General features: G+C 37.2%; 1 long non-coding RNA gene across 1 annotated transcript; it reads right to left on the bottom strand.

Annotated features, from left to right (window-relative positions):
- Positions 1 to 11,465: 11,465 nt before the first annotated feature.
- On the bottom strand, positions 11,466 to 13,071 carry LOC122147592. The gene is made up of 3 exons (XR_006161686.1): positions 12,658 to 13,071; positions 12,109 to 12,170; positions 11,466 to 11,830 (listed from the first exon to the last, which is right to left on the bottom strand). It is a non-coding gene; the product is annotated as an uncharacterized LOC122147592 (long non-coding RNA).
- Positions 13,072 to 24,665: the final 11,594 nt, after the last annotated feature.

The following is a 24,665-nucleotide window of genomic DNA, read 5'->3' as shown; positions in this document are numbered from 1 at the left end:
AGAGACATGCTATTAGCCCGGGTGCCAAAGTTTGGTAGCCTGTCTTGTGTAAGTCAAACGGTTGCCAGGGGAAACAGACGGCTGCCACCCCACACCAAAGCCCCAGTCTGCGAAAACCCATCAATATATTCATGGTGTGAGCTTCAGCTCCCTAACTTCGAAAGTCGCAGGCCCTCCACACCCTCTGATTTAGTTTTGATTTACACCATTGCACTCTGCAAATTGTTATGTCTGAGATGCCTGAGCCTTTAAGCCACGTCGATTATATTTCTCTGGCTAAAGACTGTCAATCTCTCCCACTGTTTACCTGCAAGGCTGATTAGCAAATGTGCCCATACTGGGAAAACCCTTAAATCAATTTCCTTCTGGATACCCAATCCTCAAGTCTTCTGTCTTTCACATAACGCCTACGTGTATATGCTTACGTAAGCATGTGATTGTTTACGACCTTCTGAGTAGCCTTGTCTTCTCCTCTTGACCTCCAACCCTTCGTTTCCTCCCCTTGACTGACTGCACGGGTAGGCAATAACACATTCTCTGTCAATCGAAAATGCTTCACGAGAGACTTGAGCGTCCTCTCGCGTGTTTGCTCGGCTCCTGCTTTAGAAGCGAGCAGGTTTCTGACCCATAAAGCAAACTCGTTCTTTCTTATTAAAACTGCAATCAGGACATCAAAATGAATTTCCAATCATCTGTAATGGTTACGCCATGTATACTTATGTGAATTATTGAAGGACAATCCACTGAGGAAAAATCTAGCCTTTTGAGTGGCTTCATTTTAGAGGTTAATCAATAAGACTCTCATATCAGAGTAAATAAACTGAGGCTGAATCAATAAGACTCTCATATCTGCCATCAGTTGTTTGTCAAGAGTGGAACAGCAGCGGCCTTAGCAAGCAAAATATTGTAGTTTGTGGAGAGCTGAAGTACGTTTGGTAGCAAGCTGTCATCCTCTCAATTTTTTTTTTTTTTTTTTTTTTATGCAAACACTGGCTGCGTTGGACACTACATAGAGTACACTAAAAAAATGACAACTATTTTGACACAGTAAAATAAACAGTTTTTAAAGTATAATGTAGAAAGACCAAGCATGTCTGATTGGTTGAGGCATTTGTTGACTATTACATTCTAGTGCCAAACTCCAACACATGCTGTGCACCGCCGTGATGAACTGCATTCTGGGATTGGGGCATCTGTGGCACTTGGCTGAGGGTGAAGGCTGATATAACGCAACTAGCGGGACAAAATGCTCCGGACAGACATGTCAGTTAGCCTTTTCCAACCTTCTGCTTGTATCTTCTCACTTTGGGATTTTGGGAAGACTGTGGTTTTTCTCACTCAAAAACCAATGCTTTTCAAAACACTTTACAATGAAATTCAATTAATTAGCATTCAGCTGATTCATTAGGAATCACAAACTAATTGTGAACAATATATAGCATTTAGTAACGTTGATGTTAATTCCTACATACAATAATACATACATTTACATATACAATTTAAATTTGATTTCAATTTGTATAATTTTTGTTTGCTGTATATTATGAACAAACATGAATTAACACTAAAACATATATTTACAGTATAAATGATCTACAACATTAACCTAGAACAATAAATGCTGGCAAAACATTGCTCATTTATTGTGGTTATTCCTGATGCCTTGTGCATTAAAGGGATCGTTCATCCAAAAATGAAAATTCTTTCATCATGCGCTCACCCTCATTCCAATCTCTTATTTCCATATTCAACTTGTATACCGTATGTTTTCTGAAGCAACATGATCACTTTGTATGATGAACAGATTGATATCTATGCCTTTACACACTTTCAAATCAAATCAAACACTGATCATCACACGCATACAGATCATCCGTTTTCCAAAACATCATCTTGTTTGTGTCCTGCAGAAAAAAATAAAGTCATACAGGTTTGGAACAATATGAAAGTAAGTAAATAATGACAATTTTTGGGTGAACAATCCCTTTAACTAAAGTTAAACAAATTGAACCTTACTGTAAAGTGTGTTTGTTTTTGTTTTGTTTTTTTGTTCATCTTCCAGTCAGTCCATCTTACAATTGCAGAAAGAAAATCCCTTCTAGCCATAAACGGTACTTGGGAAATGGTATTTCTGCACATTATATCTCAGTCCTGGGAATTATTCTGTATTTGCTCTTTCTGCAACAGCTCTCATGAGACCAGTTTATTGTTTATTGTTTTCATTTGTGGTTTTTCTGCCTTTGAGACCATCCAGATCCAACTGCCAAAACCATCCAGGCCCTATGTCCGCAACCACCAGCTATGAGTCTCACACAAACCACAGACCCCCTCCAGTCCACATCTCCACCCATCACACCATCCAATTTCAGTACTGCATCCCAGGCCTGGCATTCCATCTGTGCAGCTCTGCACCTCCTCACCCTTCTGCTTGTCCATCCAAAAAATCACAGTGAGGTGACAGAGGGAGCCAAAACAGCTCGTCATGCATACACACATCGAAAACCAGCTCTGCATGTGAAAACGAATCTAATATTACAGGACAAACCTTTAACAAGCTAAACATACAGGCATATTATTACAACTTCTAATTACTATTGGTTACATATAATTGTATGTGTAATTGCATGCCTAACATGCATGCAGTGTAACTTAATGTAACCCTTTCATCACTAACAAACTTGATGTGTTTTGTTTGTTTAAGTGTTGTTTTGCTTTTTTCTCAGTTAAAATACTTTCTCCTGTTGTATTTGAATACTGGTGTCCACAACAGTGAAAGAAGTTAATGAATTTAAATATCAGTTTAATTAAAGCCTTGTCAATTCAAAAAAGCCTTAAAATTTGACACAGATATAACGACATAATATGATAGACAAACAGATAAATAGACAGAATGACAAATGTGAAGAAACTAAAGTAGTACTTAAAGTAGTTCATTGGTATGTACAAAAATATCAAATTTAAAGCCTTGTTTTACTGATTTGGTTGACACAGAAAAGGGCAAGATTGTGTGCATAATGATCACTGATCTCGATGCTGATATTCTACCATAATTAAGCTAGCATTGACTAAAGCTAATTGGTCTCAAATTAGCATTTTCAGTTTTATTTCTGCACTCAAAATGCCTAAACTAACAAATAGCACTTAACATGTTAAAAATGGAATTACATTACAGACATTAGAGGTCACTCCTTGGGTTCCTTTAGTCTTGTTTACAGCAAATAAACGACAACTGCATAAAATAAAAGTGGAGAGGAAATGACACTGTTTAATGCAGACACTGATCTGTGGCAGCAGAACTAATTTCAAATATGTCAAGCTTGAAATTACTACACAGACACTGCCAAGAATATGGATGTTTGTTTACAATCCATATCAGTGGGGGATATCTAGGTTTAGTGAGTAAATACAGGGGTTGGGATGAGGCATGTTAATTAGTACTTGAGACTTGTGTGCCTTCACAAATGACTCGCAAGGCTTGATAAAACAACTCTGGATAGCAGCTGCAGCGTGGAGAATTCTAATGTGTCCAACACCAAATCTGCAGGAATTCCTATCACAAGTTGCTCCCATCCCCACCTGTCTAGAGACTCATAACAGACTCCAAAATTGCTGATTTTTGTGATATAATTCATGTGCTTAAAAAATAATCAGAATGGTGCTAGGCTGCTGCCTGGCTAAAACTCGTCCAACTCCTTCAACAGCAGTTCAAGTGCTTCAGAAGCAACTACAACACACTGTAATATAGGCCGACTTCTTTTTTTCACCTTTGACACAGAAGTCAAACATTAAAGCTGTCTTATGTAAACTTTTAGCTAGAATCAACTTGCAGTAGCAAGTTTCTAGAGCAAAGAGGTTTTAAATTCCAACATAAGTGCTTTGCATCTCATTTGAGAAGATCTCTTGTTAAATGTCAATGCTTGCAGATGTGACCCCCTGGGTCTCATAGATATTTTCAAACTCTTTTGATGCAAAGTTTAAAAAAATGTAGCACATTTTGAGATAAATAAAAGCAACCAAATATAACTGACTATTGGAAAATATGCATGAAATGGAACAATGAATTTTCAATCTTAACTCTGTAATTTGTTAAAATTATAATTGTCTCTAACATACAAACTATGCTATATATATAGGAATAAACTAATACTATCTTTTTTTTTTTTTTTTTTTTTTTTTTTTTTTGCATCAAGCCAGGTCAAAATGAGTTAATTTCTACCACTCCCTGAGAACAAAAGCACATGCACACTTTATTGTTGTGAAATACTCATGAATTTGTGAAGTTCTGGGACTAATTGGATAATTGACCTATATACATCCTCCTGCGTTGTTCCTCTCCATCCTTTTCACCCCCCTCTGTAGTTATTTACAATGCTTTTTCTTCACTTCATCAGTTGGTACTTTGCTCTTTTATCCTTCACAGCAAGCATGCTATCAGAAATGAAAGGTAAGACTGCGTCCTGTTAGCCAAAGATTGCGTCTTGTTTACTTGGAGGTGTTGACCCCCATTGGCCGACAGACAGGGCGTTGAGATCCGATGGCGTGTGTTCACGGATAAGCGGCGAGTGCGTGGGTGCAAGAATGAAAGGGCAGGGTGGTTGGAGGTGTGGGTAGTCTTGCCTCAGCACTTTCCAGGTAAACTTATGACTCCAACACCCTACAGCAGAGAGAAAGAATGCCCGGAAGAACATCCATCCCCCCTCATTCTCCCCCTAGCTGCATTCTCTTTGAAAAGCACCTCCAAAACACTGGGAAACAAAGAGAAAACGTGCGCAAAAGAGAAAAGTTTTGTAGTCCAAGAGCACCATTTCCCTTAAATTTTTCTTCCTTCCTCTTGTTTTTTTTTTTTTTTTTTTTTTTTTTTTTTTGTCACATTGTGCTTTTTTTGGTGCCAAGGACTGAAGGATTGGTGGCAGGAACGCTGCAGGTGCACAGGGCCCCCAGGGACTTTTCCCTAAACGCCAGCCAGACAAACAGGGGGACATGTTCCCCCCGCACAGCGCCTCAACGGGATTGGAGCATTTGCGCCGCGTTCAATCACAGCTCATTCCAGAGCGATTTTACTGTTTTTCAATGCATCCCTGAAGTAATGGGAACAAAACCCTGGAGACTCTGGCAGCATGGACCCAGCAGTCTTTTAAAACGCAGACACCAGCACAGCAGTACGAGAATTGCACAATTAAAGTCTGCATACCTTTCCAATGTTAATGCCAATTGTTTTGATAATATGAGTGAGAGAACATTATGCTAAATGACTCTCGCATCCATGGAATTCTGAAACATGGTGATAAATGGTGCTTTAATCCATTTTATACAGAAAGTGGACATGTTTTAGCATTATTCTGCTATTCACCCCATAGTAATGAGCCTACAGTGGCACTTGCTCAGAGAGGAAAAGCCCAGGTATTACACAGCAGATAATCATTCATCCAGAATATTTATTCACACAGAAATGTCTGTGATAGTTTCTTGTGTTTTATACTCTAATGATTAGTGTGTTTATATGGAGGAACCCCCACCTCTCTTCCTTTGAGCTCACGCTGTTCCTCCTTCCTTTTTTTGTCTCCTGAGCTGCATTCCAGGGGTGTAAGTTAACTGCTGTAAATTGCAATGTTTTTGGGTGTCTGCTGCAGTGATCTAAAAGCTGACATTCAGAAATTCACATTAATCCCTTGTCAAGAGCAGATGAAGTATTACGCGTCTGTCCTGAAGTTCCATCTGACCCATGATGCCCCAAGATCGTCGACCCTTCCACTCAGGGTCATCCAGGCATGCATAAGGGTATTGTATAACCTCTTTCTGCACTATTAAATGTTGATATCCATTTCAAAGAAATCTCACTCATTCTCTTTCATTTTAACAATGAAATTATTAAGATAAGCTCCAAAAACCAAGAGTCAACCACTGCAATGTGTTATTAGTTCTATGCTATCTCAGACAAATCACCACATTCAGAAAGGGTTGGTGTTGAATTTCCTTTCCTCATAGTTAGTTAATCCTCACATGTTAAGTACTTCTGTCACTATCAGCAATGATTTTTGGGTTTTATTAAAATAGTTGTCTTGCTTTTGTTTGACCATGCCAAATGAGTTCAAATATACTGTAAGTCCCTGTAAAGGAAAGGCATAGAAGTATCTGCCCTACAATTTTTATTATTATTATTATTATTATTATTATTATTATTATTATTATTATTATTATTATTATTATTATTATTATTATTTTGCACTACTTTAGAGTTCAAAAGTGTTTTTATTCTCTCTTTTTTTTATTTTTTTTTTTTTTTTTTGTATAATAGTTTAAACATTATATACATAAACATTATAATAGTTTAGAAACATTACATTTTAATTTAACTAATTGGAAGCAACTGTTTTGCAGTAAATGTATATATTAATCAAGTTTAAAGGAGTCCTATTATGCTTTTTTCTTTTTCAACTTTAGTTAGTCTGTAATGTTGCTATTTGAGCATAAAAAGATCTGCAAAGATACAAAGCTCAAAGTCCACTTCATGAGTTTTATCACTATGTTGTAAACACGCTAGCTTTCCCAAGGCAGATGAACTTAGAGTGGTTACACTCATCCGGGTTTAAATCGTGCGCAAATTGATTTGATTTTGATGCAATGTTTACACTGAAATTCGCAGCGGGTGGCCACGGCTATGGTAAGGGGCATGACATTTCCCACCCAGCGCCAAGTGGTGCCAATCACAACACACACTGGCCCAGCTAACCAATCACAGCACATTTCTTATTTCAGAAGGTGGGCCTTCTATTGATACAGGAACTATTCGAGCCGTTCATGCCAGAATGTGGAGAGAGGTGTTGTAATAATGTAAAATATGTGAGAAATAATGTGTTTTTCGAACAACCTAGTATGAGAGCCTGTTCTAGTACACCCCCAAAACAAAATCAAGACTTTGTAAAAGAGCATAACAGGACCCCTTTAAATAACACTAGCAAACATTTTCCACTTGTCCCTGCGTATAATGGCTCTTTCATGGAGTCCATAAAACTGTTTTGGGACTCCCAATTCACAGGTTTGAGTTTCAATGCAGGAATCTAATCTAGCGCATATTGTGACAGGCAAGGTCCCGTACTGTCTTTCCCTCTTAGGGTGCTCACCCTCTCTGGCACACCGATTTGGCACGAGCACCACCTCTGCCAGCTGGGCAGCAACTGTGAAGCCAACCTTTAGATAAGGGACAGGTGGCCAGTCAGAGCCCCTAGGCTCTTTTTACAACCCACAGTCCTGTCAAAATCACTGCAGACTTGAGACTGGCTATAGGAAAATGTTTGAATTACACAAGACTAATATACGTATACAAATCCCATTTACTCTCAAAGTACTTATAGTCTTATTATTTACACCTCATAAGCTGTTCAGTTGAGAACTATGTGTGTGCATGTTCGCGTTCACCTGTTCTGTGTCTCATCTCTGTCCAAGTTGGCACAAATTCAGGTGGCTGGCATGGGTCCATATGCCAGCGTGTGCTCTCAGCCCTCTGACCTATCTTCAGAACATCTACTACATCAGAGAGATGGAGAGCGGAGGTGCAGAGAGATGAGAGAAGGAGAGGAAGAGATAAATGCCCAGACTCTGAGAAGGTTGTCTCTCCCTTAATTGTAACTTTTAACAGTGTGCAGAGGTAGCCATGGCTCTCAAAACAGTAGGAAACTTCAAGAGTCAAGTCTTTATCGCAGAGATTAACATTATACTAGCGTTCTCTACCCCGACATTTAATAAGACTTACTCTCCAATAACAACCTTTTTATCTTTCTTACAGCAGCGGAGGCCTTGTAGGTACCTGAAGAAACTTGTCCTGACATAAGAGAGATCAGGTTAATACCTAGCATCCCCCCCCTCCCCGTTCTCTATTTCTGTCTCGCTCTGTTGAACGTTCAGTGATTTCACACTTCGGCAACACTACCGTGGACACAATTACTGGAGCGGCAGCCCCTGCACAACCTAGCAATACTTGCTCCCTGACACGTGAAGAGCGCCTGCCCACAAGGCTTGGTTTTTTGGTTTCTGTTGTCCGGGCATGGCACATGACACACTCATTACCCAGTGTCCTCTGAGAACAGGTTTTGCAGATAAACTCTACGGCTAATTTAGGCTCAGCTACACAAAAAAAACAAACAAAAATAAATAAATAAATAAAATAAAAAATAAAAAAAACATAGACCTTTTTTATTGCATGGAGGTCAATTATAGATTAACTCTATTAAGCCATTAACTTCGATGTCTAAAGTTTGGAATAATGTTTTTTTTTTTTTTTTTTTTTTTTTTTTTTTGAAAAACATCCCTAATGATAACAAAGGCTGCATTTATTTGATAAAAAATAAATAAATAAATAAATAAATTACAGTAAAACAGCAATATTTTGAAATTATTACTTTGCCCGATGCTTTTACTTAGCTTTTTTCTATTTTAATATAATTTACTTGTAATATAATTTACTTTACCAAACTACCTGTAATGGCAAAGCTGAATTTTCAGCAGTTATTACTTCACCTATACATGATCCTTCAGAAATGATTCTGAAAACTCGCGGTTCTGACTTTTTTCTTAGAATTGCATGATATAAACTTTCAGTTGCAAGTTATAAAGTCAGTATTGTGTGATATAAACTCGCAATTCTGAGAACTAATCATACTCCCCCAGTTGCGAGTTTATATCTCACAATTCTGAGAAGAAAAAAAAGGCAAATTTGTGAGGAAAAACGTCAGAATTATGAGATATAAACACATATGAAAGAAAAAATCAGAATTGCTATTTTTATCTCGCAATTCTGACTTTATTTATTTTCGAGATTCCTTGATTAATAAAAAATTGAAATGTCACTTGGATATTTTTTCCTTGCTAAATAAAAGTGTTTTTTGATTTTATTTTAAACTTTATTTCATCATTATTTCTTGTATTATTTATACTCCAAACTTTTGAAGCTGAGTACAATTATGCACCATAGCAATATATGAAGAAAATAATTATATATGCCAGCATTCTACAGCATGTTATAGCAAGTGCTTGAGTGTGTAGTCTTTAAGAATAAATGATAATAGCAGAAATGCTATCTGTTCATGGATGCTACTTTTTCTCTCAAAGCAAAGGCTTCAAAGCTGACCTGATACTGAACAAAGAAAAGAATAAAAATGGAAGCGGGGGGAAGGGGAGTGAGAAGCGCTATTTTTTATGTGGCCATGGGCCAGCTTTGCCTCGCCTCCTTTGAGTTCTGTCCTGACCCATGATCACCTTGAGTGGGATGGGGTCACATGAGGGGGCCTGGTGAAGTGCTGCTTAGCGCTTCTGTTTTTCCCTTTCCCTTTCTACCTATTTTTTTTCCCCAGCCCTTTTATTCTCTTTTCTAAAGTGGCTTTTTCTCCTTGAAGGATCTCTCATGGCTACACTTACCTTTGGTTACGGACTGTTGTGTTGATGTAAGACCACACACATATAAAATGTCTCACTTTTTCTCACACAAACCATCACACATAAATATTTTGCTCATATACACTTTAATCCTGCTTGCTTATAGCTAATGTGTTTTTTCCAAGAAAACTAAATAACAGGCCTACTACATGCGTAATTATCAACTTGCCATACAAAATATTTATGAATTAGTGCCTTTTATATTACTCATCTCACTTGCACAAAACAAATAAATAACTAAATAAATAAATAACTCGTAACACTTAACAGTAAGGTTCCATTTGTTAACTTTAGTTAATATGAACTAAATAAATAAATAAGATTAGTAAAGCAAAGATTAGTATATACTATATAAATGTATTGCTCATTGTAAGTGAATATTAGTTATTAACTAATACATTAACATTAACTGATGAACATTACTGTAACGTGTTACCTGAAAAAACTTATCATGAAATTAAGCATGCACCATTTATACATTGTCGGTTTGCTAGTAGAAACTGTGGTGTGTTTTGCACTTTAATGGTGCTTTTTGACATGTGCCTCTTTTTCACAGAACTAAATTCCTGCACACCTCTCTGAATAGCATATAGACTACCTTTACAGATATAAATCCATCAAATCACTCCAAAATGATTGTAAAAGGACTTATAAATGAATATCAGTCCATTGCATCATTTCATATCATGCCTGTAACCCACACATTTGTCTGTCATCACTCATTGTTTATGTCATTTTGAATAACTATTGAATAGTTTATAGGTTTATATTCGAGTTTGGTATGTATGTGTTTGATAGTTTGTGACTCAAATGTTGTTATCAATCATTTCTTTGTCAAAGGTATCATATTCTTATTATATAAATCAGGTTTAAATCATACTCTGCAAGAGTGGGACAAGATAACACACTGATTTATGTATTGGGAGAAGAAACATAGCAACACCCTGAGCTAAGACAAAGCCTAATTGGTCAAGACACCATTTGGGACATGTCCAACAGCTGCATTTAAGACCCCAAGACACAAACAATTTGGGGTCATAACCATTTGAACTATTGGCTTCCACAAGACGTCACTTCGGATGCTACTAGACCTCCAGCAAATCAACAACCTGGGAAACCCCTTTCAGCAAATGATGACGCTGAAGGGGTGGATTCTGGAATATATTCTTTTGAGTGGTTTATTTAGTTGTTAATGAATAATATTCTACAAAATATTAAATAATTTGTAAGACTTCACAATGTGAAACTTAAATACTGTAGTAACATGTCATCTCACTAAAATATGCTCTCTGCTTGGTTTCAAGAAAAAAAAAAAAAAAAAAAAAACACCCAACACATTTAAACATACATTTAATCTTCTGACTTACTATGAGAGAACTTAGGTCACATAGTTAATTAGGGCCTCTCATCTACATTAACAATTTACAATTAAAGCATTTACTTTATTTTTTTATATTTTAACATTAGGAAATAATGAAGAATATTGTCTAAAACCTATAGCTGAGAAAAAGTACATCGTATCTGGATGTTTGGGGAAAGTTCCTGATTAGACCTTGGGTTTGAACAACACTTGAAGAAGCTGCGTATTCTGTTTGTGTGTGTGTGTGTGTGTGTGTGTGTGTTATAATAATTGAAGATATGCCTTTAAACTATATGTACATGTTTGGTGATTTTATATGTTTGTTGATATTTCAATCAATCAGAATTATTTTAACCTGAAGTAATGACGTTGACCAGCCATAAAACAGTGATTATGTCAAAATTCCATTTAAATATCATAATTAATTCCCTAAATTTACCTGTTTACCTTACAAAGGATAATCACAAATGTCATTATATTCTATATAACATCTACACATTTCTTTATAGATCAATTAATTAATGTTTTCGTATTTCAATTTGTTAAACTAGAAAATTAAGAAAAAAGCAAACAAATAAAGGAACATTCATGCAATTTTCTTTTTTTTATTTTAATTAAATTCCAAATGTTAATTTATAAACAAAACATGATTTTTTATCTGAAAACATTTCCCCATAAAACATAAAAAAAACTAGTTTAACAAACTAACATAGAACAGTTTACCTCAGAATCACAACAAACGACATCAAAACTATATGGTTTTATTCCAAAATACTGGCAGTACTGAATTTTATGTGCTAACTCACCTTTTCCGAGGTTGAGCATTACCTGCTGAATAAAATATAAAGTGCTTTTCAAACACTTAGTCCAGGTGCAGGGCATAAATCAGTCTGAAAAAATGGACATAGAAGCCCTGAGATCGGTCGGTTCATCCATTACAAAGTTTTCTTCCAAGATGATTCCCAATCTAGATGGGTTAGTTGTGGACTTGCTTGATCAGCGCTGAGGATTCTTACTGGAGTCTGTCTTGTCAGCTGAATTCTAACAGAGGAAGAAACAGATCGATAAAGACATTATCAAGTCAGTTAGATAATGCTGTTGTCAAATACTCAAGATCATATGCTGCGTTCACACCATGTTCTACTTAGAGCTGTTCATGTCCTTGGACTCAGGTATAGTCACGTGATACAAGTAGAAGCTCACAGAAAATTCCCAGATTACAGATAATTTTGAGTTCTACAAGGACATTAATTCTTTTTCCAAGATGGAATCTTGCAATTATGGCAAATACAACATGGGATGAATGCACTTATACATACCTGGTTTACTGTAAAAATGGGTGGTGATGTGGGGGATGTCAGGCTTGTCATTGACAACTTTTCTGTGAAGAGCAAACATTAAAGTTACAGTCTTTATACGGGCATCTGACTTAAGGGTTTACATTTAATCACGACTGATCTGGAGTTCTGCTGTGAGGTGGCATAAATGAACATTTTAGTGCATAAAGTAATTTCAATGTATGTACATGCCTGATGTGAACAACGACATTGATTCATTCTTGTATAGCTTCCATGTTTGAACATAGACACAGGGTTTCACAGACAGGGCTTAGCTTAACCCAGGACTAGGCCTTAGTTAAATCAGGATATTTAAATTATTTCTATAAAACTTGTGGTGTACCCTACTGGAGTGCATCCCGAGACACGACAATGGCACTGACATATTTTAAGATGTGCCAGTACAAGATATTTTCAGTTAAGACAGCTTGAACATGCATTTTAGTCTGAAACTTGTCTGTAAAACGGGGGGATAATGTTTATAGAACGTAAGCTGTGCTCTCTTTTCACAGTTATGAGGGCCATACTTACACTTCCAAAGCATCTCTTCCTTCCAAATTTCTTCTTCCTTCAAAAACAAGATAGTCTTTAAGATGGCTCTGAACCTAGATAGAACAGAAGTATATTCATCCATTTTTGTATTTATACCATTAATTACTTTAAACTTACTCTTTCAAACAGCAGCCATGTCTATTAAATGTGGTCGTTAAATTGTTGCACTCACAATATTAGTGCCACCATCGTCTCTCCTCAATCATTTGAACAAAAAATGTATTACTTGAAAAATAAAACAAATAATGGTAAATTAAATTGAAAGACAAATTATTAATTGGATGAAGTACTGCTTGGAAAACTTTTTTCAGTGTTTTCATCTGAAAATGCTAATGGACACTTTCTGAGACTTCCCAAAAGACAAGACCAAAGTAGACGACTCGTTAACTCCAATAGTTGTTAATCACAGACACTCAAACCGGAACACAAACAGTCCACTAACCCAGCATTACTTGGCAGGCAGTAACACCTCTGCACTCGCGCCTCACTGGTCTTTTCAGTGATAGAATCGTACGTCAACCTTACACAAGTGCTCCATTATACAACTATCTTGTCAGACTAAGCTTTGTTCTTGGTATTGATTCAGAATGTGTAACCGGTTGAAATAATGATTCTGAAATTCCCATCACTCTTCTGTTGAAAGGTTGAGTAAGATGTGAAGTTAAATATGCCCTTTCATGTAGGATGGAGGGAGCTTAAACAACAAAGATGCTGCTCAGTGAGAGACTTATTAATGCATGAAGCACACTTTCAGTGAGCCCAGACTCACAGCACACATTTCAATATTAACAACTGAAGAAATTAAGCGATATTGGGGGACATAGATGCCAAAGGCAGATGGAATTTAATTGTAGGTTTTGCACAGAGACTGGAAGACGACCTTGACATCTTTTTGTGATCCAAAGATAATGTGTGTGTGAAAATTGCATGCATGTGGTGAAGACAAGCACTGCCAGATCAGTTCATTGCCATTTCATGCTGTTACCTTAGGATACCAAAATGACTCATGGTACTTCATATATTGAACACGATCCTTAATTTAAAAATAATATTAAAGATTACATACAAAAAAGAACATGTTACAAGACTGAATCATCCTCAAAGAAATGTCGAATGAAATGTCAAATATTTTCAAATGTGGAATTACAATGAATGGGAACCGTAGCTTTCAAGTTGCAAAAAATTTTATTTTTTTTTTTTCTCTCTTTCCCATTACTGTCTCCTGATGGAGTTTGGGTTCATTGTTCCTTGGGTTCCTTGCCACTGTTTTTGCTTAGCTGGGGTCTGAAAGACATGAGTAATTTATTGATATGACCGCACTGATATCGACACCATTAGTAAACCGAAATGAATCAAAATTGAACAGACTCAAACTGAATAACAACACTGATGCCTTCTATTGAACTGCTTATAGCTGAATTGAACTTGTTTTTAATTTGATGAACTTCACACTGTTTGATCTGAACTGAACCAATACTGAGCTGACTTGAACTAAATAGTGACAGAACTATAAATGTCAATATTTGTGTTTATTATTATTATTATTATTATTATTATTATTATTATTATTATTATTATTATTATTTATTTATTTATTTTTTACAGCAGAATCTGAATTGTTTCTATAGATGAGCTTCCATAATTGATTTTGCTGTTTTTCTGTTTATCTCTGTGAAGCTCCTTTGGCACAATCTGTATTATATAAAGCGCTATAGAAATAAAAGTGACTTGACTTATTTCTTCACTATTTATTATTATATATTTATTAACTTCCAGATAAGAGATATTTTGGTTTAAAATAAAATAATAAATAAATAAATATAATAGATAAAATAATAATAAATAATACTATTGGATCTGCTAAAACTTTTAATATGGTTGACATTAGGTGCCTTTACTTGGACACTTTTTGCTTCCATCAGAATGAATTCATTCTGATTGACGAATCCGAACGTATGTGTTTACATGAATGCTAAATGAAGTGATCGGGTTGATATGCGCGTTTATATGTCACAAGCTTCTGATCGGATTTACTCTTTTGACATGTGCACACTGCATTAATATACAGGTTCCCGCTGCTGTTGCATACTGTTTTAAAAAGTACACATGATATTTATCTACTTCGGGTCCTAATTAGATGACAACCAGCACATGAAATGTTGTGCTGCTTAACGTTACTTTAAAATAAATAAATAAAACTTACTGCCCCTTCCTGCAAAAAAAAAAAAAACTGCCCCTTCCCGCACCCAAAACTAATCGTCTGTTGATGAGAGTCATAAACAAGGACTGGTGGTATGTGGTCCTGTTCCAATTCTACATCACTGCACATGCGCAGTACTTTCCGGTTTCGGTTTTTAATCCGATCAAGTGTTTACATGTCTTCTCGCTCGGATTACAAAAGGAATAAACCACCCCTTACAATCCGATAGAAACTTTAGTCGGATCTGGCCAATTCAATCCGATTGATGTGTTTACATGTGACTTTTTTATTCTGATTGTGCTTCTAGTCCTATTACGATCGGATTAGTAGGGTCCATGTAAACGCAGCTATTGCCTGGTTGTCCTTTACCGAAATGACTTTGATTGGACCCCTCAAACTTATTTAGGGCTTTTAGTGCATAGGGCATGTATGGATACACACACAGACTATATATATATTTCCCCCAACAATGTTCCCTACCCATCATGCATTATCTCAGTACCATCATCGGCACCCTGAGTTCAAATTCATTTTCTGCTGATAGGGCTGATAAGCCCATATTGGCTTTCTCAGTGGCATTTTCTTTTTCAGCATAACGGGAGCAACTGGGAAAAAAAATGGAAAGAAGTGCCGAGTCCTCTTATTCAGCTCAGGGAGACATTTCGAATTTAGAGAATAGCCCTGGGAAAAATAGAATGAACCTGAGACTTTAATCACCATCTTTTAATAGACATTAGATAAAGGGGCCTGCACATCTGTGTGTGTGTGTTTGTGTTTAACCGGACTCAAGCCCATCATGTTTCCATGTGTCCGCGTCTTGATCCACGCATGTACACATTTGTAGCACTTGTGTCTTTGCATTCACAGATCATTGAGCTTTTGACTCTATTAAAGCAGCTGTATATTCAACTCTCATCGCCTCCGACTGCTACAGTCTTTCCTGCCATCTCCCATCAGCGGCGCGTGTGAGGAGCGTTCACGCACGCTGCTGAACATTTGCCACGCTCTGCTCTAGAAACATGACATTTGACTGCGCTTTGCTACAATAGAACAAATAGCACCGCCGAGTCAACACCACGCTTCCACCCCCTGAAGGGCTGAGTAGTTGATTAAATTTGTTCTCACAGCCTTCACTCGCTTCTATAGAGACAGAGAAAGAAAGGGAGAGACAGAGTGTGAGAGAGAACATATTTATTTAGATTTATTCTGCCTTTTACACCTCAAAGTGCAGCTAATACTGTGTGTGCTAAAGGGAGGAAATGTTATAGACGTAGTGTGATAAGTGTGCATATATTTTTGTTGGACTGACTCTCGTGATCTTCAGCAAAAAAAAAAAAAAAAAAAAAAGCCAAGTGCAGTTTTTTATCCTTTACGAATGTTGCTTGCCAGATTATATCTTGGGTAAAAGCCAAGACAGACTTTGTGATATCAATCGCCTTTTATGTCAGACTGTATGATATACATCTCAGCTAAGACTTTGGTCATGACTGACAGTGCTAACTGGCCATTTAACATCATTACATCTTCATTGACATGAAACTGAAATAGAAGTTAGAAATGTTTGGCCTGGAAAACAGGAGTCTGTCGACAAATGAATTTTGAGGTAGTTTTGAGAATAACGTGATGGTAATGTTAATTAACAAAATCTTTATTTTGTATATAGACAAGCTAGTGTGAACATTTGTAACATTTTAAATGATAATGTAAATATGCACGTAGCCAGCAAAGGTTTTTTTTGTTGTTGTTGTTTGTTTTTTCTCCATCTAAGACATCCAGCAAAAATCAAGTCATTGATCTGTGCTAAATGTTTTGAACAGATCATTCATCTACTCTATTTATTGTATCTTCTCTAGACTATTGTAACTCTTTATGGCGCAAGCCAGTCCTCTTTAATGCATCTACATATGGTTCAGATAAACTGCTGGTTGTTGACAGACAGACAATTGTTTTTAAAATTCCAATCTTTGTATTTAAATCTTTATATAAGGCTAACACTGTCATATCTTTCAGAAGAAATTTTTATCCATAAACCAAATAGGTCCTTGAAATCTTGTAATATTGGTCTCCTTCCCGTTACTAGAACTAGGTTCCACTGCAGAGGTGATTGAGCCTTCGTTGTTGTTGATCCTAGTCTATGGAATAATTTACCAATTTCGGTTAGAACTGATTCCTCTTTACCAAGTTTTAAGTAACTGCTTTCGTATTGTTTTTCTATTTTCTCAGTTTTTCATATAATGGGGTCAGTTCATATGACCCCATTAAACAGTCCAATCTGAAAAAAAAAGAAAACAAAAACTTAAAGCACTATTTATTTAATTTATATATTTGTTCTATTGTATTTATTTGTCCTATAACTTGGCAAGCAGTTTATTTTTTATTTGTCTATTGACTGTTTGCTTGTCTTTACTACGCTTGAGAATGTTTTACTTGTATTATTCAGGATTCTATTTGTTTTGGGCATTGAGAATTATGAAGTTTTAATGTCACCTAAATTTTGGCATCGTAGCAAACTTATTTCCATTAGCAACAACTAGTGATATTATTGTGAAACAATAACACAAATAAAATTGACACAAAGACTAAATCCAAGATTTGGTGTTAATGGCATAATGAGAGATTTATATGCAATTTTTAAAAGAACGGTTATTATTGACTGGGAACACCACAGCACAAAGGCTAGTGGTCACATGCATTGTTGACCACCTCTAAAAATGCACAAGCAGGTAAAGGCCCGCAATTTAGCCTTGTACACTTGTTCATATGCTATGATCAGACCGATCAAAAAGTTTGTCAGTTGTAAACACATTAAAAGGTTAAAAACGGCTATTTTTGCCTTGCAAGAAAAAAAAATATTTTACAAATTTGACTAAATTCAAAATCTTTTGACAAAATTAGTCTTCAACGACAAAAATCTTTACGCTTTAGTCGCATCTGCCTAGAGTGAAAGGTCATGCTTGATGGAGATAGAGGCTGCTTAACTTTAATCAAATCTTTCTGTGTGTGTGTGTGCCTGATAATGTTATCTACATGTGGTTAAGAGAAACATTCATCAAAAGCATTTGGGCATAGGGATTGATAAAACACATGCTATACCACTGTGAAGAAAAAAAAGAAAAAAAAAAACTTGTTTTTGATATAATTGCCAGCAAAATGGAATGATTAAATGAAGTAGCTTTAATCAGGGAGTTATGAGAGCTCAGCATGGAGTCTCAGTGCCATGGTAGGAATTAATTGGCACAGCTGAGCTGTACCTCATATTACAGTTACGCTTTCTCTCTCACACACATGCACAAACAAAGTCATATTTTAAGGCTATAAACCTTCATTGATTCTAGATAGAACATCAAACAAGTCAGTATGTGTGTTTGCGAACATATTTCAAAGGCTAAACACAGTTAATGTGTAAAGTTTGTCGGCCCCATGTGTTTGTGTGTGTTCCCAGCACAGTTTGCCGTTGTTTGTGTGTGAGCTTTCCTGAGCATTTGGTAACGAACCATCTGAACAGAAAAACAGTTGGATCCTCTAAATGAGTTTATGTGCAACGCATTGTTTGGATATGCCAGATGCCAGTGTTTCACAGATAAGCCATACTCTAAGATAGGTTTGTGCGGTAATGAATCCAGCAACGGCTCCCTCACTGTTCATGCTGGAATAGACAGAATAGGAAGTCTGAGGTGGCACAGCATAAGTGTGTAAAATAACAACACATTTACCTACTGGCATATTTAGCATCTGTCACTTAATATTTCATAAAGTTACATTCTGAGATTCTTAAACTTGGATAAACTGTTCATGTTTGGAAATAATTCAACAATATGACTCTACATGACAGTACAGTTTGCATTTCCAACAAATAAGGTACAATTTGGTGTCCCATGGCTTTTTTTTTAAAGGATTACAGGCATAAATTATCTTTTTCAGACCATTCTCTGTAAACCCTAGAGATGGTTGTGCGTGAAAATCCCAGTAGATCACCAGTCCGTCTGGCACCAACAACCATTCCATGTTCAAAGTCAATTAAATGCCTAAATGCACTGATTAGCAATTTGTGTTACCAAGCAATGAACAGGTGTACCTAATAAAGTGGCCGGTGAGTGTGAGTGTATATATATATATATATATATATATATATATATATATATAGACACTCTGAAGTGTGGTGTCTCCTTGATCTCCTGTGGCACAAAAGCATCATTCATTTTAGCAACATTGGAAGTTTTGTGCTTCACATTGACAACAACAACCCTCAAGCATTGTGGGTTACTTAGCGCCTCTTCTGTCTCAATTAGCATAGTTTCTTTCAAACACTCCACTTCTCTGTGCCCTTCATCTCATACACTCAAGGTTAAAAAATCTATCCATTTTTAACCTTATAGCACCTGCGACTTCCAAAACTTTTAGAGTTCTTTAACTTTTACCAAAATACACATTTCTTAATTCTAGCAGCAGAAGGAGCAATAATGCGTTTCACATGCCCAAAGATATTCTGCTGCTTAGAAAGGTGCACTGAAGTAGGCCAGCAGTCTATCATTAGCATAATGGCATCTATCTCATGCCAGTGATTACTCTGAATTTAGACCCCGATGAAAAGCCTTTTCTGTTCAGATTATGGCCCAGGACACTTAAGAAGAACCATGAAATATGAACCTAAAAAGCTCGACTGTGAGGAAAAGAGGAAACTTTTGAGAAACAAGGATTTAACTTAAGACTTCATCGTAGTAGCTGTTTGACCTGTTTTATAAGCTGTAAAAGAGTTTTTCTTCTGGAAGTATAATCTGACTAGCAAACACTGTCTCTAAAATGATAGAAAATGAATGACATGCTGTTATAGCGAAGGCCTGACATATTACAGTAAACTACTAGTATTCCGTATATATATATTTCAAATCTGAATCTCACAAAAAAAACTTTTAAAATAATCATATTCCTCCGTTAATTCATAACCTGACCCACAATTCCTCAAATGTACAGTCAGCCCTTGAACCTTCAAATTATAAATGCTATTAAACTTATGACTTTCCAATCACTTTTTCCAACTGGAATTCTTAATTTTCACACAGATGGCTACTTCAAAAACATTCCTATGCAGATGAGGTTTTCCTAATTACCATATATTAAATATGCCAGCCATAATGTCAGTAAGCAAGGTGTGTGTATTGGACTTTCACAATTCTTCAATGTCAAGGTTTATTATAGTTATTATTTATTTTTTGATGGCTAGACTCTCTCTTTCTATCTCTCTCCTTCCCTGTCGTTTTGTGTGAGGGTCAGTACTGTCACTGTAATCAGATCATTTTCATTTATCCAGCTCTAATTGTGAGACTCACACCCTGTGGCTAAATTAAATCATTTCTCCCTTTCTAAACCTGCTGTAATTATGCACCTATGAATTATTTATAGGACAAGTGTAGATATAATAATTTTTAATCAACTTTCAGCTGGTGAGGGATGGACAGCAGAGTGTATGTGTGCATGTGTTTATATGTGTGTCACCGTATGTTCATCTGTGTGCTCAAACCTGATGCTCCAGCTTTCTCTCCCCTCACTTCCTGTGTGCCGTTGTCATGGCAATGTGTGTGTGTCAACTTAGAGTTTGATTTCCTCTGACTAATTTGGCTAATTAACGGTGTGACTATTGCACTGTGGGATGTGCAGCCTTGTGCATGCATCTCTCTGCGGACATATAATCCCAGGGCTAGCTGCTGTTCTATTAGCATAAGTTGTTGTGCTTCTACCTCTCAAATGTTTCAAACATGGGAAAAAGAGTTTTCAGCCCAAGCTATTTCACGAATTATGAACAGTTACCCAGTTAATTGCATTGATACTGTCAGTGGATTTCGTTCGATAAACGGAGTTTTCACATTAAAATGTATGCCCTTGCCACATAATTTTATTCACAGCTACTTATTGCAGTCAGTGTGAGTTGGTAAAAATTCAGAATTTAATAATTGGCTCCCTTGTCAATTCATGAGCTGGAATTTGAATTGAAAAGGCAGCAGAATGTTGATACGGATCGGACTGATAGGAATAAGAATTTTCTGATACACAATTCAAAGAAATTTAACAAAGTTGGACAGGACTTTCATTAGTCCAACGCATGTTTTGTGACAAAACATAATAATATCAGAAAGTTTGATTAATGTGCCTATTTCAGTAGTATAGACATCAGACTACTTTATACAGTATATAGGTTAAATTAGAGAATTCTGCGAAAATGAATTTAGTATCAACATATATTAAATGATATGTTCATATATTTCAAAATATTATTCTTATGTTTTAAATACTTTATATGTACTCTACAGTCTTTTATATACTTTTTATTAAAATATTTTGAAGTATATTGTCACGAAGTGACTTTGAGGGCGGAACCAAAGTGAGAGGAGAAGTTCCGCCCGGACCGGAAATGTGTAAGCCCTTGTCACTTCCGGGAAAACCCCGAACGCTCCAAATCAAGGGAAATCTGCAGCAGGTGTGTCCAATGATGTGGCGATTGCAGACAGGGCAGTTCATGGGTATAAAGAGGGCATCGAGGATACAGGAAGGTGGTGTTGTTTTTGGCCTCCCAAGGAACGCCACGAGTGGGACGGAGTGTTTGGGCGCTGGAGTAGGGCGAAGCAGATGAGAGTAATTGTGGAGTCGCTAAGCGAATTGGAGGATTTGAAAAACGGCCACTGGAACAGGTTTGCCAAAGTGAAGTTGATGGAGAGAAGTCGTACTCACTCGTGTCTGTTGTACGAAGGTGCCGTAGAGAAATAGTGACATTGTGGAACAACGACGACCTTTCTGGGCGTCTGCACGAAGCTGGGGAGAGAAAGAGAGCGGGAGGAGACCAGTATTACGAAGACTGTGAGTACATTGGATTGCTTAGATTGTTGTGTATATCTGGATGAGAAAGAGAGCGGGAGAGGACCAGTATCACGAAGATTGTGAGTACATTGGATTGTTTACATATTCCTTGCTCATACTTGGATGTGGATAACCAATACCTGTTGGAGTGATTAACAGCTTGTTGAGCGGCCCCATCGTTGGAGGACGAGACGAGTGGGTGAGCCGAAGTAGAGCGTGGGTGAATGGATGTTATTTGGCTGTGGCCACACCGTAAAGTTTGGAACACTTACCGTGACAGCGACTGCAAATTCCTCCAGGACGAAATCCGACCGGGTGTGGAGTACCGACCTTAAAAATCACTGAAGTGTGTGTAGTGCAGTGGGTGAGTCTGTCTTTGACGTGTGTGCACTAAAGCTTTGCAGTGCTGTGCCGTGTCCCTGTCGTCTGTACTTGCCCTCCAGGCCGAGAAAGGTTCCTGTTGGAAAGAACGTAGGCTGCCGTGGCGGTGCCCACCTATTCCACCTACGCCCGCCTATAACTCCGTTCTCTGGACCCAGCTTGAAGGTGAAGTGCGAAAGCAAAACAAGGTATTGTGCGGATATTGTGGGAAAAGCTATTGTCCTTGAATACGCCCTGTAAAGCCCAGCGTGAAGATACAGTCACTTGTTGAATACTTACCTGTCTGTACGAGCTAAAAGCTATTGCCCTTGAATACGCCCTGTAAAGCCCAGCGTGAAGATACAGTCACTTGTTGAATACTTGCCTGTCTGTACGAGCTAAAAGCTATTGTCCTTGAATACGCCCTGTAAAGCCCAGCGTGAAGATACAGCCACTTGTTGAATACTTACCTGTCTGTACGAGCTAAAAGCTATTATCCTTGAATACGCCCTGTAAAGCCCAGCGTGAAGATACAGTCACTTGTTGAATACTTACCTGTCTGTACGAGCTAAAAGCTATTGCCCTTGAATACGCCCTGAAAAGCCCAGCGTGAAGATACAGTCACTTGTTGAATACTTGCTTGTCTGTACGAGCTAAAAGCTATTGTCCTTGAATACGCCCTGTAAAGCCCAGCGTGAAGATACAGTCACTTGTTGAATACTTACCTGTCTGTACGAGCTAAAAGCTATTGTCCTTGAATACGCCCTGTAAAGCCCAGCGTGAAGATACAGTCACTTGTTGAATACTTACCTGTCTGTACGAGCTAAAAGCTATTGTCCTTGAATACGCCCTGTAAAGCCCAGCGTGAAGATACAGTCACTTGTTGAATACTTACCTGTCTGTACGAGCTAAAAGCTATTGTCCTTGAATACGCCCTGTAAAGCCCAGCGTGAAGATACAGTCACTTGTTGAATACTTACCTTGCTACATCCTTACCGTTGTTACTTACCTGTGCCCTCAGGGATTTGTGTGTCGCCTTATACTTACCTAGGAGGCCAATGGGAGTGGAGGAGCTGTCCAGACGCTGGTGAAGTGCAACCCAAAGAGCAAAGAAGCTAGGAACAAGGCATTCTTCTTCTCCGTTTTATCTATTACTCATTGTGTGTTCTGTTGCCTTCAGGAGAAGAGAAGGGCGCCACGGGAAATCAAGCCGCTAAGGAAGGACTTAGGATTAGGCAGGAGACTGGTAGAAGTTCTGGGAAAGGACGAAAGAGCCCTTTGCCCCCCCTCCCCTTGTGATTACTTACCAAAGACCTCCAGAGTTCTCAGGCTCAGTTCCCTCCTGCCAAGAGACGAAGATCAAAATTTTAGATTCCCCTTTTCTCCTGTCCTAGATTACCTTTTTAAATAATTTAAATAAAGTTGTTTTAAATTACCCTTAACTTATCTTGTGTGTCTGGTCCTTGGGGTGATCTTGGGACCTCCTCGAGGTGGAAGTCGGGAAGGGGCGTGACTCGCAACACCTGTGGTCCGCTCCGACCTGTGACAATATGACAACTATTTTCATATACACTACACTTAAATGTTTGGATTCAGTAAAGTTTTTAAAGCAAGAAATACTTTGTATTGAGCAAGGATGCATTAAATTTGATTATTTTTTTATTTATTTTGATCATTCATTTTTAATGTTATAAAAGATCCCCATTTCAAATTAATGTTGTTGTTTTGACATTTCTATTCATCAAAGAAAAAAAATGTATTACTGAAGATTGCTGAAAAGCCAGCTTTGAAATCATAGGAATAAATTAAATTATTAAATATATTAAAACAGAAGTGATATAAATTGTAATAATATTTCACAGCAATACTGTTTTACTGTACGTTTGATTAAATGCAGCCTTGGTGAACATATGCAACTTGTTTAAAAAAATAAAAAATCTTATCATCCTCAAATGTTAATTCAATTCTAAACAGTTTACAAAACTGCAAAGCACAAATTTCTCTTGAGCTACATAAATTATATTAACTACTTGGCCTACAATAATTTATTACAGAGTATATGCAACGTAAACAGACATCAGAACATCAATTATGTATATGGTGAACCACTGTAATAAATAAATGACCAAGAGTCAAACTGTTTGTTCTACTTAAATTTCTCACACATGCTCAAATCTTCCTGTTAGAACATCTACTACATTTCCTGTTCACACAGCCACAGAATCACCTGCTAAATTCTTCCCTTTTTTGCCTCTAATACTCTCCTGTTGGGCCACTGTGGCTAAAGTTGCACTGTCGCCTGTGGTACTGAAGATTTTAGCTTCCCAACCATTAACATTTCAGCTGGTCAGGGACCATGTAATAGCTGCAGGCAAAGAGTTCTGGGTAAGGAACATGATTCTTTAGCAGTATGGCCATGATTGTTTTTACAACTCTCATTACTTTGGACAAAGTATAGCTACTAGTCATACAGTTTGCAGAAAAAAGGCTGAAACTCAGGTTATAAGAATTGTAGACCATTATCACTTAATACAATCTCTGGGGAAAACATCCTTCAGTTGCCTGGATTACACCATCA

This window comes from Cyprinus carpio, chromosome A14 (genome assembly GCF_018340385.1).
Source record: "Cyprinus carpio isolate SPL01 chromosome A14, ASM1834038v1, whole genome shotgun sequence".
In the NCBI taxonomy this organism is placed as follows: Eukaryota; Metazoa; Chordata; class Actinopteri; order Cypriniformes; family Cyprinidae; genus Cyprinus; species Cyprinus carpio.
The sequence above is the reverse complement of the archived record's forward strand: the minus strand, read 5'-3'. Positions and strand labels throughout refer to the sequence as shown.